Below are 15792 nucleotides of genomic sequence, written 5' to 3' on the forward strand. Positions count from 1 at the left end.
CAGCAAAAACAAAACAGACCTGGTCTTACCTATCTTGGAACTTACAATCTAGTGGGAGCCATCAGTCTTCAACAAAAAGTCATAAAAAGAAACACATAAATATAAAATTATAATAAATACAAAGAATAAAAGTAAAGAGAAGAATGAGGGGTTCTAAGGGAAATCTAACTTTGTTAAGGGAGTAATCTTTACAGAGTCAAGAAGGAAAATGGGAGTTGGCCAGGTGAAAGCTGGAGAAAGGAAGACTAGTCCATGGAGAAGAAAGAATCTGTCTACAGGTGTTGAGAGGTGGAATAAAGTGAAGTGGAAACAGAGGTAGGACCACGCAGGACCTCGCAGGCCAAGCTATCATTCCCAGATTTAATCCTAAATGCAACTGGAAGCCAAAGAAAGATTTTAAGCAGGGAAATGATAGAAACCATCCCTCTGACAGCTGCACTGAAAAAGACTGGAACAAACAACAAGCGCTGGCAGGGACGTGGAGAAAAAGGAACTCTCATGCACTGTCAATGGGAATGCAAACCGGTGCAGCCCCTGTGGAAAACAGTATGGAAGTACCTTAAAAATTAAAAATAGAACTACCACATACAAATCCAGTAATTCCACTACTGGATATTTACCCAAAGAATATAAAAACACTAATTTGCAAAGGTATATACACCCTATGTTTATTGCAGCATTATTTATAATAGCTAAGATATGGAAGCAACTCAAGTGTTCATCAATAGATGAATAGATAAAGAAGATGGGGTATGTATGTGTATATATATATATATATACACACACACACACACACACACACACACACATACATACACACACCCACACACACACATACACACACACACATACATACACACCCAGTGGAATATTACTCATAAAAAAAAAAAGAATGACACCTTGCCTTTTGCAACAACATGGGTACATCCAGAGGGTATAATGCTAAGTGAAACAACTCAGTGCAAGAAAGACAAATACCATATGATCTCACTCATATGTGGAATTTAAGAAACAAAACAAAGAAAACAGAGAGACAAACAAAAAAACAAACTCTCAGCTGTAGAGAATAAACTGGCGGTTGCCAGAGGGGAGGCTGGGGGGAGGGGAGGATGGAGGAAATAGGTGAAGGGGATTAAGAGTACACTAATCATGAGCACTGAGTAAGGTATAGTATTGTTGAATCGCTACATTGTACACCTAAAACTAATATAATACAGTATGCTAATTATATTGGAATGAATGGAAGGAGGGAAGGAAGGAAGGAAGGAAGGAAGGAAGGAAGGAAGGAAGGAAGGAAGGAAGGAAAGGAAGGAAAGGATTGGAACAGTGTATTTCAGTGCAGTAGTGTGTCACAAAATAAATTTAGTTGATCATGCCGAGGATGAAAAAATTAGAGTTTTTAAAAATACCAAACTGCATCCTACAGAGTAAAGGTAGGTATTACTTCATGAACCTTTTGTTTCAGATTTACTTAGAGATACATGTATGTATGTATACTGGGGGTATCATGAATGTATTTTTATTGTGAGTCACAGTGAAAAAAGTTTGAAAGCCACTAATTAGAGGGAATCAGGAGTGAAAACTGGGAGACCGGTTAAGAGGTGAATGGAATAATCAGGATGATAAATGTGTTGAGAAGTGGATGGATCCAACACATAACCTGGAGACGGACATTTGAAAGGACCTGATGAATGTTTGTATTTCGAGGTTTCTGGCACCTTTACTAGAAAAATGAATGGATGTATGAACAAATGAGAAAATGATGATGGCACAGTAAATCTAGCTAAAATTGTAATTTTCTTCATATTTAACTATAAAACATAATCTAGCTTATTTAAAACAGTAAAAACTGCTTCTCCCTCCTTGGTTTCTTCAGTGCTCACAAGAGCTTTTTAGATACGGTCCATATCTTCTTCAACCAGAGAGTCCCAGGCACAGTCACAGCAACTGCCATGTAGTACGTGCTCAGGAATTACGTGTTCAATGGGTTAATGAGTGGAGTAAAATAAAAGTGAAAAAGTAGTTAGTCTTAACAAGAACATGACATGTCCTAGATTTCTTACAGTCAAGGAAGAGCAAATCAACTTGGGATAGATTTGCATTATAAAGCTCCACTTATTAATTAAAAGTCTCAGCTAGTTAAGTGACTGACTCTTGATTTCGGCTCAGGTCATGATCTCGCGGTTTGTGAGATGGAGCTCGGTGTGGGGCTCTGCGCTGACAGCATGGAGCCTGCTTGGGATTCTCTTTCTACCTGCTTCTTCTCTCTGCCCCTCCCCCACGTGCACATGCTCTCTCTCTCTCTCTCTCTCTTTCTCTCAAAATAATAGTTCCTGGCCTTCCAGTTTGTTGGCAGCCCTGTGGCACTTTGGTGACACTCTCCCTAACATCATTCTTTGTTGACCCTGGTATATATGAGCCTTCTTCTATTAAACTTCCACTCCCTCAGGGGCAGACACTGTGTCTTCTACTTTTACTGTACTGTCCATGATGCTTAGCAGTCCTGAGCACACTAGACCTTAATATTTCTTGACTGGACTGCCAGTAAGAATAACATGGAGATTTGCTGATTTAGAGGCTGTTGAACTAGACTCTGCTCCCTTCGTCAAGCTGTGTTGGTCTTGCATGCAAGTTTTATCTCCAGCCGTCTCCGTCTTCCATTACAAAATAGCAACTGCCTCTTTCCAAAATGAAAAACATTTTCCATTGTAAATTATACTTGCAGCTGTGATGTTGAAATGTTCCTCAAGCAAAGATTTTTATCTGTGCTGCAAAGGGGAAAGTGTAGCTCATAAGCTTAATTCTTTAAACAAATCCAGTAACTCTGTTCCTTTGGTCCCAGACAGGCCTCTTAGCTTGTTTGTTTGTTTTCATGTCCCATGCTGTTCACTGCACCCCCCTCCCCCTGCCCCACCCGAGGTTCCTGGTAATAAATTATTCACTGCGTGTGATCACACTAAGACAGACTATCACTGGTGTGATGCGTATGATCTCTACTATCTCTTACAGCCAACACGCCATCCCACACAAAAAGAACACTGAAAGGGTAGGTGTAAGCAGAGAGGAGGCCCAGGGTTAAGAACTTTGAAGGAGGCCTGAACAAACACATTCAGTCAGAAATGCACTTGGTCAAACAGACTAGAGGCAGAGATCACCTTTTATTCTGGCCAACTATCTCTCTTGAGTTCTGGGTATCAGAAAAATGCAAATGATGGGTTACATCACCCATGTGTCACTGAAAACTTGAGGTATTCATTTGGCAGACAGTATTGACTATTTTAAAGAGCACATTTTGAGTTTTACCAAGTGTTTTGCTATCAGTCTCTTAGCTGTTGTCTCGCATCAGTTCTGAGAACACTAAATAGCCCCATTTCCAGATATTGCTGAGAAAACAGCAAATGCATGCAACTTTGCACCGGCCGATCATCTGGATGCTGCTTACAGATATGCTCCTAGTTCTCAAAGTTTGCCTCTCATAAAGGAGGGAAATGTACCAAAATCAATTAAAACATAAGGTAGAGTGAACCAAGTGCTCCAATTATAGGTCAAAGAGAGCAGTACAAGGGAGCAGCCTTCAAGTCCAACTGGAAAGCAGGGGCAAAATTCAATGATGGCAGAAGCGTCTGAGCCTTGCCTTGAGAGATGCCAAGCGTTGCAGGAAATGAGAGAAGAACACCAAGCTGAGGTAAGAGCATAGTTCAAGCCACACAGATGTGTAAAAGCATGCTGTATTCAGGGAGCCACATGAAATCTAAATGGTTGGAGCAAAAGACTCGCCAAGAGATCATCAAATGAAGAGTAAAAGTTCACCTGAGTGAAATCCACGAAAAAGCTATCAGTAAAAAGGAAATGCAATTTGAAAGTCTGGAAACATTTTTGAGTGCCTCAAAGAAAAGCAGCTGTCCCAGTTTTAGTGTTACAAACCCAGGGCAGGATGAAACTGACGAATCAACAAATCTGAACACATAACTTATTACTATATTCTTAGGTTTAAAAAAATCCATTTGGGGGCGCCTGGGTGGCGCAGTCGGTTAGGCGTCCGACTTCAGCCAGGTCACGATCTCGCGGTCCGTGAGTTCGAGCCCCGCGTCAGGCTCTGGGCTGATGGCTCAGAGCCTGGAGCCTGTTTCCGATTCTGTGTCTCCCTCTCTCTCTGCCCCTCCCCTGTTCATGCTCTGTCTCTCTCTGTTCCAAAAATAGATAAACGTTGAAAAAAAAAAATTAAAAAAAATAAAAATAAAATAAAAATAAAAAAATCCATTTGTATAAGCAATCTATTCCAAAATTAGTTCATAAAATGATTCTATCCAAATTCCTGGATCTGACTCCCCCTTCCAACAAGGGTAAATCACAAGATGTATTCTCACAAAATAAGGTAAGGATATAAATAAAAGCAAACAAAAAGAGAGAAAGACAGAGACTGACGTTTAAAGTCGCATCCATCAGGTTGGTGGAGGGCAGGAAAAAGAGCTCTCTGGTGACATCTAGGCTGTTTACATTACCAATAGTGGAAACATATGGTTAAAAACAGACACTCTGAATTCTGGATAGCAAAATCTGTTTTCAGAGAGACAATATATAACATTTGGTGGCTGACATTTAAGAACTAATCATGTTTGGGGCCAACTGAAAGAAATTGTCTGGAGAGCACTGGCCTACTGTTTCTGTTGTCATTAGCTGAAACATAAAGATTACAATTTGATCATTTCAATTTGGAATAGAAATATCTGTTTTCAGAGAGGTCAATATATAATATTCAATAACTTTTGCAAGTCAACACGAAGTCCTCTTCTTTTCACAATGAAAGGGGGAGAGCATCCAAAAGGAAGACCTCATGAAAGGCTCCTTTCAAACAGTGGCCCTTGCTGTGTCCTCTTGATTAAGGGCTCATAAATAAAAGGACACAACAGCTGCAACTTATGATTAACCATGGTATAGTATTTCAAATAGTGAATAACATTATAGTTATTGCAACTAACAAAACTCCTTACATTGGTTCAACACATGACCTTGGTTTTGTCTGGCCTGTAGGTGACCTGAATTGAAGAGAGATGTCTGGGTTGAAATTTAACTCGGTGTCTGAAAAGCTATGTCACATGGCTGGAAAGTCAGTAATGTTGCAGTTTTGGGAACCCTTGCTCCTCTCAATGCAATTGGATGGTATAAAGATAAATCTGAGAAGAGCAGTGAAAAATAAACCTAATTGGTCAGTCTAGGGCAGCTCTTGAATAATGTCCAAACATTTGCAAACCCTCTGAGTAAACCACTCAGGTTATTCTTAAACAACTAAGGTAACTTTACTGCCTGCCATGGGCAAGGGCCCTTTAGATTAACATGGTAAACAATTCTCGAGTGATTAATGACATACACTATTTCTCTGCCCTCTACTGAGGGCAGAACTCTCTTAAGGAGAGCAGGAAAAGGCTTTACCTCTTGATTTATAGGCTCAGACCAAAGCAATCTGAGTTTTCTCTGAGTATGGGAAGCTATTCCTGAGGAAGATATGGGCTCTCAAAAGAGAGACCACTGAAGACAAGGAAGAAAGGATCTTCCATTATCCCTTTGCTCCGTTAACTATCCTCTGAGAAGCTGCCAGTGTCCCTCCAGTCTTAGTTAATTAGATGGGTTCAGGACCTAATTCTAAAAACTACTTTCCCCATGACCATAATAGATGAAAACCAAAGGAAGAGCCTGACTTTTCTCACTTCAATTGGTAAGTAATCATATCACTTAATACCCAGTTTCTTACGATAGAACCTCCCATACCTTTTATTGGGTTGTCCTATTAACTGGCCTGATCAGGTAATGGTTTCAAGCTGTTACACAAAAACTCAAGTTTCCATAAAGCAGATCCATGACCAAAGCACATATGATTAATTTTTCTCTGTTTGTCGCTAGTCCATATCTTAACACAATGTAAGATGTAAGCAATCACATTTCTAGTCCCAACTCTGCCAACAAACCACTCAATTCCTCCAAAAATGAACAATAACATTTAACATAAATACATTCTTTGTGAATTTACAATAACAATTTGAAAAAGGATATTGTTTCTTTAAAAGCCCTGCAGTGATACAGCATTAACTATAAGTATTTAGACAATTAATATTGGGAACTAGGAAGATACATGTTTCCCAGGAAAAAGGAGTTTCCTTAGATCTTCCATTTCATTATTACTAATGAAACGTATAACATTAACCACACAAAGAACTGAAAATTCATTAGTCACTATTTAAATCAATGGGATGAATTGCTAGCTTCTAGAGAGATTTTGATTACGATCTTGAACAGTACTGAGCACAGAATAAATCCTAAATGGGTACTCATTAACTTGAGCCAATGAACCACAGAGAATAAAAAATAATTTCTTAAGAACAGAGAGCAGAGATAAAATTTTAATCTGAACTTGTCATCCTTGTATCCCCAGAGTATGGAGTGCCTTGTACATAATTGGCATCAACAATGACTGATTATGTGAATGAATGAGCTGATTAATTAATTAATAGAATAAGGGCAGTAGTATAAGAATACTAAGACAGGCAGAGAAAGGATAAGGCCATCTAGGTCACTAAGGATAGTGAAAAAAGCAGGTCCATTTGGTGCTATATATTGCCTATTTCTTTTTTTTTTTTTTTTTCAACGTTTATTTATTTTTGGGACAGAGAGAGACAGAGCATGAACGGGGGAGGGGCAGAGAGAGGGAGACACAGAATCGGAAACAGGCTCCAGGCTCTGAGCCATCAGCCCAGAGCCTGACGCGGGGCTCGAACTCACGGACCGCGAGATCGTGACCTGGCTGAAGTCGGACGCCCAACCGACTGCGCCACCCAGGCGCCCCATATATATTGCCTATTTCTATATATACCTTTCAAAAAAAGAGTTAATCTGTTTTCCCATCTGCAACAGAGTTAATGTTTTTCTCATAGAAAAATTATGAAATCTGAATGAGCTTAGGTAAAAATGTAAATAAAAGTATAAAATAAACTGTTATATAAATTTACAAAAAAAAAAGTTTAAAATCTGAATTAGAGCAAGGTACTGATATTTCAGCCTGGATTTTCTAGCACAGAGAAGGTAACTAGACCAGCCTCATTTTAAATAGGGAAGTTTGTTTATTTCCTTGGAGAGCCTAATGTAAATTAAAGGGATTGATTTCAGGATCATCTTTCAAGGAAGACTACTAAACCCTTTTGTTAAATCAAATTACTCTAAGTTTTCTGATATCTAGCTTTAAAAAAATGCATAAATACCATTTCCTTTAGTATGTCAGCAACTCTTAATGGGAGAAGTAATTTTGAAATTAAATGTCATTCCAATTCTTAAGCAACTTAAACCTAGATTTAGGAATTTAAGGGAGGGATTTGTTGCTTTTTTTTTCTATTAGGAACAAATTGTAAGAAAAAGGCAGTTTGATCTTAACTACATCTCTTTTCTGTCTACTTCAAGTCTTAAGATTTATAGTTTCTTTTTTTTTTTAAGATTTATAGTTTCTCATATAACTTTATCAAATGGGTAGAAAAATGGATGAAACTTGTTTTTATTCATAGATCCATAATCGCCCCTGAGGAAATCAATAATAATTCAGGCTGTATCTCTTTTAGGGTTAATAGCAAGGAGGTGAACAAATACAACTGGTTCCACACTCCTACAAGAAACAAACTTTAATGCCCCTTTCCCATAAAGGAATCGACACTAGACAGACTGAGGAAATTATTGTGGTCGCTCATTCATTCAGGCACTACTAAGTATCTCTGGAGCCATAAGAATGAATAAAATATGATTCCAAAACTCTGAAAGCTCACAGTCCAGGTACAAATTCAGACATGGCAAATTCATCAACTGTATACTTAAGATTTGTGCACTTTATTGTGTATAAATTATGCCACGATAAAAAAAATTAAAAGGGTGAAGACACATAAGACAAATTATACTATAGCATCTGAACCATCATAATAGAGAAGCAGAGAAGAGGAAAAGGCGGTTCCTTTCTTTGTCTAGGGAGTCTAGCAAAACCGGACCAAAGAGCTAATGAACATGAAAGCCTCACCTAGCAAAGAGGCTAGCAAACAGTAACCCAGTAGAGGGTAAATCAATGCAAAAACACAAAGGTGAGGAACAGCAAGAAATACAACGTGTCTGAAGCACATGTACATGGGATGGGATGCTGGGAGTTGAGGCTAGAGAGATGGACCAAGAAAATCCCACATACCAAGATAATGAATTTAAATTCTCTCTCTAGTGACTAGATTAGGTTTGTTTCTAGGTAAATAACTCACTCATTCCTTCTTTCCAGAGCAAAGCAACATCACCTCTAAATTCAGTTAGTTTTCACAAGCTCATTGCTGGAAAGAATGACAGGGTGGAAAAAAAATTGCTTTCCTGAAATCATTACTTCAGGATTCACACTATTAATACAACGATCACAAGTAATAGATTGGCCAATATGGCCAAACCTAAAAATCTCTTGCTTAAAGGAAAACAACAACAAAAGTCGCCCTCCAGCTCCCTTCTTTATTAACTTTGTAAGGTATTTACCATCCAAATCAGGGTCTAAGGGGTTCTGAAGGAATCTAAGAAAAGAAAACTGGTATCAAAATCCTCCTGTAAAATATGTCCAAGATGTAATATGAGAAAATTGTGCGAAACTGTATATGGCATAGAAACACATTTTTGTTAGGACAATGAATAGTAAACATGTTCATATATGTATGGAAAAATTTTGAAGAAATATAAAAAAAGAACCATGCTATCAGTAGTTAAGTCTAAGATTATGGGAGGCTTTTTCTTTTTCTCCATAACATATCTCTTAAAGGTCTAAATTTTATAAGTATGTATTACTTTTACAGACAGAAAAATGCATGAAAGATCAATTTAATTTAAATAAAACCTTTCGGTGGTGGCCTATAATCACAAAAGTTGAGGGAAGCCTGATAAGTGAACTAAGAGTTTCCATGTGAGATTCACCACCAACAAGCAGGTTCATCACATTTCTATGTGGTCAGCATGACATACCAATAGGAGAGTCTTCAGGTTAGCGGGCAGGCAATTGTCATCTATCTGCCTTCTTCTATTCTGTCTCCTCAGGTTATTCAAGAACATGGTGTAATTCCTTGCTAACATAATTTTTTCTCTGTGGACTTTAAAATGATGATGTGAGGGGCACCTGGGTGGCTTAGTCAGTCAAGTGTCTGACTTCAGCTCAGGTCATGATCTCATGGTTCATGGGTGTGAGCCCCACATCAGGCTCTGTGCTGATAGCTCAGAGCCTGGAGCCTGCTTGGGATTCTGTGTCTCCTTCTCTCTCTGTCCCTCCCCCATTCGTGCTCTGTCTGTGTCTCTCTCTCTCTCTCTCTCTCAAAAATAAACAAACACTTAAAAAACTTTTTTTAATTAAATGATGATCTGAAGGCTGATTAATTTATGGTCAGTCTATACCAGCCACAAATAATCTTCCATTTTTGTCTTTGTGAGAACAAATATGCATTTTGGGCCTGTGGAATTTCCTCCTCTTGGAGGAGCAGCAAACCCAAATGGTGAATTCAAGAGATTCAGGATTTCTGCGTGCATTTCTACTGCCCCTACACAGAAACTCTAAATTTTTTAAGGCTAAATCTACCCTGCTGGCAATAACCTGCCAGCATTACCTTATTAGTTATTATTCATTTTTCAAAGTACACTCTTCTACATTGTTTCATGTGATTCTCATAATAACTTTGTGAGGTAGTTGGGGCTGGTAACAATCTCCATCTTTTTTGCTCTTCATGAGTTTTACATCTTAAGAGATACTGGGCTTGGGAGGGGAAGTAAATACAAAATGAACACATTGCCACTGCATAAAATTTGGAGGAAAATAAAAAACAGAAAAAATAGAAAACCAAACCAAGCCAAAAAATATTCATAATCTCACCACCAGAGATAACATTGCTCTTTGGTTGTATAAGTTTCCAATATTTCTTCTCTGTATTCCATTAAGCCCATTAGAAGATGAGAAAATTTTCAGGGTGCCTGTGTGGCTCAGTCAGTTGAGTCTCCAACTTCAGCTCAGGATCTCACCGTTTGTGAGTTTGAGCCCCGTGTCAGGCTCTGTGCTGACAGCTCAGAGCCTGGAGCCTGCTTCGGATTCTTTGTCTCACTCTCTCTCTGCATCTCCCCCACTCACATTCTGTTTCTCACAAATAAATAAGCATTAAAAAAATAAAGAATAAAAAATTAAAAAAAAGAAAATTTTCACATGGCTAATGAGAGTCAAAGCAAGGGCTAACATCCATGAACACTTTTCATCATACCTTCCTTCTTACTAACCTCTTCCTCTTTCAAAATGTCCAAGCATTATATCGGGGCGCCTGGGTGGCGCAATCGGTTAAGCGTCCGACTTCAGCCAGGTCACGATCTCGCGGTCCGTGAGTTCGAGCCCCACGTCGGGCTCTGGGCTGATGGCTCAGAGCCTGGAGCCTGTTTCCGATTCTGTGTCTCCCTCTCTCTCTGCCCCTCGCCCGTTCATGCTCTGTCTCTCTCTGTCCCAAAAATAAATAAACGTTGAAAAAAAAAATTTTCAAAATGTCCAAGCATTATAAAGAAGAAAGCCTTAGAAACACAGATTTTGATATATTCATGTTTTGTTTAGATGTACTAAGTGAGCTTACCAATGGTCTTTGGAAATTAGTACCTCTAGTATAAAAACCACTGTCAAACTCAGTGATCTCTAAAATGTTCTAACTCCAATCTTCTCTGAATGAAAAATGGCCAGAAGACAGGGTCAAGAATCTGAGTCAAAAGGCTATCAGATGAGGGCAAGTTAAGTAAATCAAAATCTCATAAAAAAGGAGTTAGCCAAACTAGAATTAAAATCACAAATCAATATGTCATACATTGGAACAAGGGTCAGTCAAAGAAAGAAAAGAAATGTAAGTCTGGAAGGATGACATTTGTCAGAGATTGCTGGCTGATCACTAAACCTATTTCCTCTTCTTCTTGGACACACAGCTAGCTATTTTCTAGCTATCCCTGCAGTTCAGTATGGCCATGTAAGTCCTAGTCAATGGAATATCAATGAGAATGATCTGAGACACTTTCAGACTTGGCCCCTAAAAACCTCCCGATTCATAATCCCTCACGCTTTCTTCTTACAGGGTGACTCTGGAAGTCATGAATCTGTTGAAAATGGTAAAGCCACAAGATAGAAGGAACCACATGATGGAAAACAATTCTGCTTGCAGAAGAGCTTCTGATCAATCAAGAACATCTGATTAAACTTGATGTAAGGAAAAAATAAATTTGTACTTATTACATCATTGAAATTTGGGGGTTTATGTATTACAGTAATTAGTGTTACAGTCTTCCTGACAGGTGATGAATCAACCAGGCCATGTGGGCAAGGCCAGACTCCAACATAGTCATGGATTGCCTATCTTCCTCAGTCTAGGGCCATACCTGCTGACCAGGCTTTGATATGCAAATTCAGCATGCTGAATTACTTTCTGTCAGTGAACTCTTATTCTGAATTTCACATAGGCTAAGAAAATCAAATGACAGATGGAATCATACATGTGTTAAAGGCAAATCATGAAAAGATTCAACAAAATCCAAACGTCCATTCAAGTTTTGAGAACACTTTGATAATGTTTTATAGAGAAAAAAACACAAAACAAATTAGAGCATATAGATTTTCCAAATCAGATATGCAAAAGGGAGAGGCATGTTATGAATTAAATGTGTTATCCCCCAAATTCACAATTTGAAGCCCTAATCCCCAATGTAATGGTATTCAAAGATGGGGCCTTTGCAAGGTAATTAAGTCATGAGGGTGGAGCGTTCGTGATTTGATTAGTACCTTATAGGGAGAGACACAAAAGAGCTTTCTTCTTTCCCTACTCTTAGCCAAGTGAGGATACAATCAGGTGACTCTAGATGCTGAAGAGGATGTGGATAAACAGGAACCCTCTTGCACTGTTGGTGGGAATGCAAACTGGTACAGCCACCTTGGGAAACAGTGTGGAGATTCCTCAAAAAATTAAAAATAGATCTACCCTGGGGTGCCTGGGTGGCTCAGTCAGTTGGGCGTCCAACTTCAGCTCAGGTCATGATCTCACGATTTGTGAGTTCAAGCCCCACGTCGGGCTCTTTGCTGACAGCTCAGAGCCTGGAGCCTGCTTCAGATTCTGTGTCTCCTCCTCTCTCTGCCCCTCCCATGATTGTGCTCTGTCTCTCAATAACAAATAAATGTTAAAAAAAATAAATAAAAAAAAATAGATCTCCCCTATGACCCAGGAATAGCACTGCTAGGAATTTACCAAAGGGATACAGGAGTGCTGATGCATAGGGGCACTTGTACCCCAATGTTTATAGCAGCACTTTCAACAATAGCCAAATTATGGAAAGAGCCTAAATGTCCATCAACTGACAAATGGATAAAGAAGATGTGGTTTATATATACAATGGGATACTACTTGGCAATGAGAAAGAATGAAATCTGGCCATTTGTAGCAATGTGGATGGAACTGGAGGGTATTATGCTAAGTGAAATAAGTCAGGCAGAGAAAAAAAGATACCATATGTTTTCACTCATATATGGATCCTGAGAAACTTAACAGAAGACCATGGGGGAAGGAAAGGGGGAGGGGAAGTTACAGAGAGGGAGGGAGGCAAACCATAAGAGACTCTTAAATACTGAGAACAAACAGAGTTGATGGGGGGTGGGGGAGAGGGAAAAGTGGGTGACGGGCATTGAGGAGAGCACCTGATGGGATGAGCACTGGGTAATGTATGCAAACCAATTTGACAATAAATTATGCTTAATATAAAAAAAAAAAAACCAATCAGGTGGTTAAGACAGAGGGAAAGTAAAACTAATATTTATTCAAAGTCTATATCCTAGAAACTTCATATATATATTCTTAGTTAGTCCTCACGACAAATCCATGTGATAGTTATTACTATCCTCATTTTTTCTTTTTTTTAATGTTTATTTTTGAGAGAGACAGAGACAGAATGCGAGTGGGTTGGGGCAGAGAGAGGGAGACACAGAACCTGAAGCAGGCTCCAGGCTCCAAGGTGTCAGCACAGAGCCTGACACGGGGCTCGAACTCACGAGCTGTGAGATCATAGCCTGAGCCGAAGTCAGATGCTCAACCAACTGAGCCACCCAGGCACCCCAATCCTCACTTTTTCAAAGGAGAAAACTGAGGGTCATGCCAATTAAGTCATCAATCTAAGCTTACACATCTAGAAAGTGGTGGGGCCAACATTAAGCCCTAGTTTGTCTTACTGCAAAGCTCATGTTCATTTCACTACAGCCTTGTTATTGATATTTACACACATTTCAAAAGATTTGCAAAAGCTTCCTTGACCGTAATATACTTATTGGATGGCCCCAAAGGTGACTGTCCTGTATCTCACCTCTCTAGGTAACAGTCCCAGAGAGTCAATGCCCCTTAATTTTCTAAGAAGTGAAGAGACAGATGCCTCAAATTTTTCCCTGGGAGGTGACTTCTTAGAACATGCTTAGGGAAGGTGCCTTAGAACTCCTCTCTGCAGTGGATGTTTGTTCCAGCTTCTGGCAGGTGGTGAGAAGATTGACAACTCTGACTCTCCTTTACTATATGAACACCATGTGCATGTGCACATGTGCACACACACACACAATTTAACCATCTGAATTTCAAGTCATCTGACCTTCAAGTCAGGTCACCCATGATCAGAAACTGGCATATATCAAGAGGACATATGAAAAGGAATCTAGGGATGCCCGGGTGTCTCAGTTGGTTAAGCGACCAACTTAGGCTCAGGTCATGATCCCACCATTCATGGATTCAAGCTCCACATCGAGCTCTGGGCTGACATCTCAGAGCCTGGAGACTGCTTTAGAGTGTATGTCTCCCTCGCTCTCTACTCCCCTACTTGTGCATTCTCTCTCTCTCTCTCTCTCTCTCTCTCTCCTCTCTCTCTCTCTCAGAAATAAACATTAAAAAATAAGAAGAAAAGAAAAAGAGCCCAAATTGAAGGGAACATTAAAACATTTACAGAACTTACATATTTCCTGTTCAAGCAAATTCTACTGCCCTCAACCCTGCAAACACATTAGTCTATATTATGTTAAATCATTACATTGGAGATAAAGTTAAAACCAGTATGTTGATCTGAACTAGTGGGCAACAGACTGAAATGCTTACAGCAGTCAAATTGGAAAAAAGTAAATCACAGACTTACCCAGTGCACCTCATAGCTGTTAATTTAGCTTTGGAAAAATCTCTCTTAAAGGAGAACTTTTAAATGGAAGCCACAAGACGGCCTGAATAATGGCAGTGGTTTTTTAAGGGAGGCCGATATGCCTTGGAAGCATAGGGACCACACAACAGACATGAGGGCTTCTCAGGCACCTTTTCACCTCACCCACTTTATCATCAGGGCAAAATAGCTCATAATGCTCTAGAGCTTGAAAATCTTAATCTATAATGCACACATAATTATATTCTTTAAGATAGTATTGGATCTAAACAAAAAAAAATAAATGCACTATTTAAAGCCAATTGTACTTATTAGCCATGTAAGATTGGAGAACAGGATGCCTGACTTTTACTCAGAGTTTTTCCAGTGACTCACTGTGTAATTCTGAGGACACAGTGCTTTGATCTTTAGTTCCTTAGCCCATAACCAGAGAGTTTTAAATTGTGCACCCCCCTCAATCTTTTTGGAGGGCACCCTCTCTAGCTTCTTTTGCCCTCAGATGAAAGGATCTATAGATGTGGAAAATTGTCGTTTGGTGATTTCCTACATCCCCCTTTCTAGTATTTCAGCCATTCTCCTTTTACATCTGAGGGACACTGCAGAGAAATCACTGCTGTGCACAATTGAAGCCACAGGCTTAAAATTTCACTGTTGGAGGGGCAGGCTGAGAAGGAACAAGTCTGGCTTTAACACCACAAATATCTCCAATTACCAAATGTGGGCAGAAAGAATACAAAAAACAAGAAAAGATAGAAAGATCCTTGGTATTCTTCAAAGCTTCCCTTTTGGGATGAAAGTTCTTTTTTGAGGCTTCCAAGGCAGAAAGCCTGGGCAGCCTGCACACCTGGAGTGCATTAGTGGGCCCTGGACTCAAGGTGAAACAGGCTGAATTTCATCTAGATGCTTCCCACAATCCATTCTCATAAAAGCTCACAGTAATTTACCAGCTTAAGAACACGGCATGGTATTCATGGAGCACTGAACCCTGGGATTACCTTCCAGAGTCACTGGATAAATCCCACTGCTCATCTATGTAAACACACTTTCATCTCCATTACCTTTAGCTCAAGGAGAGTTTCATTTTGTTTACTGTGGCATAGGGTCAAGACCAAAACCCACCCTCAAATCACTCCTATAGCTCTGTCAAAGAGCATCCAAACGTTGATGTAACTAATGAGTGACTTTTCGCATTAGGCCATGTCCTCATCTAACCACAAAATACCAATGCCTCTACTGTATGTTTCCCTTTCTTCACCTGCCTCAAGTAGGTGATGCCAGCCTGTCTTTCCAGTTCCCGGTTTTAGTGCCCCCAACCTGTAAAGAAGGAAGTCTTGCTGCAGTTGCCAGGCAGGCTCCAACATGGCTTGCCATGGCAGCCAGTATGGCTGCTTCCACCCACAGAAACTGTTTTCACACATTCCCCCATCTCTTTTCTGTACCTCTTCAAGTATAATTCAGAATAGGGCTCACCCAGCCACTAGGACCACTGTATTCCATGAATCTGCTCCCTAAGGTGCTTTTCCCCATCCCTACTTAGAGGAGAAGTAAAGCAAGGCCACAGGCTCTGGA

At 39.7% G+C, this 15792-nt stretch overlaps 1 protein-coding gene and 1 long non-coding RNA gene across 9 annotated transcripts in view; one reads left to right on the plus strand and one right to left on the minus strand.

Moving 5' to 3' along the window:
* Positions 1-15792, minus strand: part of RAD51B (RAD51 paralog B) — a 647682-nt gene that overhangs the window by 324611 nt on the left and 307279 nt on the right. The window lies entirely within an intron of this gene.
* LOC147579879 (uncharacterized) lies at positions 5109-11297 on the plus strand. The gene is made up of 2 exons (XR_015252255.1): positions 5109-5713; positions 11130-11297. It is a non-coding gene; the product is annotated as an uncharacterized LOC147579879 (long non-coding RNA).

The sequence above is a fragment of the Puma concolor genome, chromosome B3 (assembly GCF_028749965.1).
Source record: "Puma concolor isolate L17-30 chromosome B3, mPumCon1.1.hap2, whole genome shotgun sequence".
NCBI classification, from domain to species: Eukaryota; Metazoa; Chordata; class Mammalia; order Carnivora; family Felidae; genus Puma; species Puma concolor.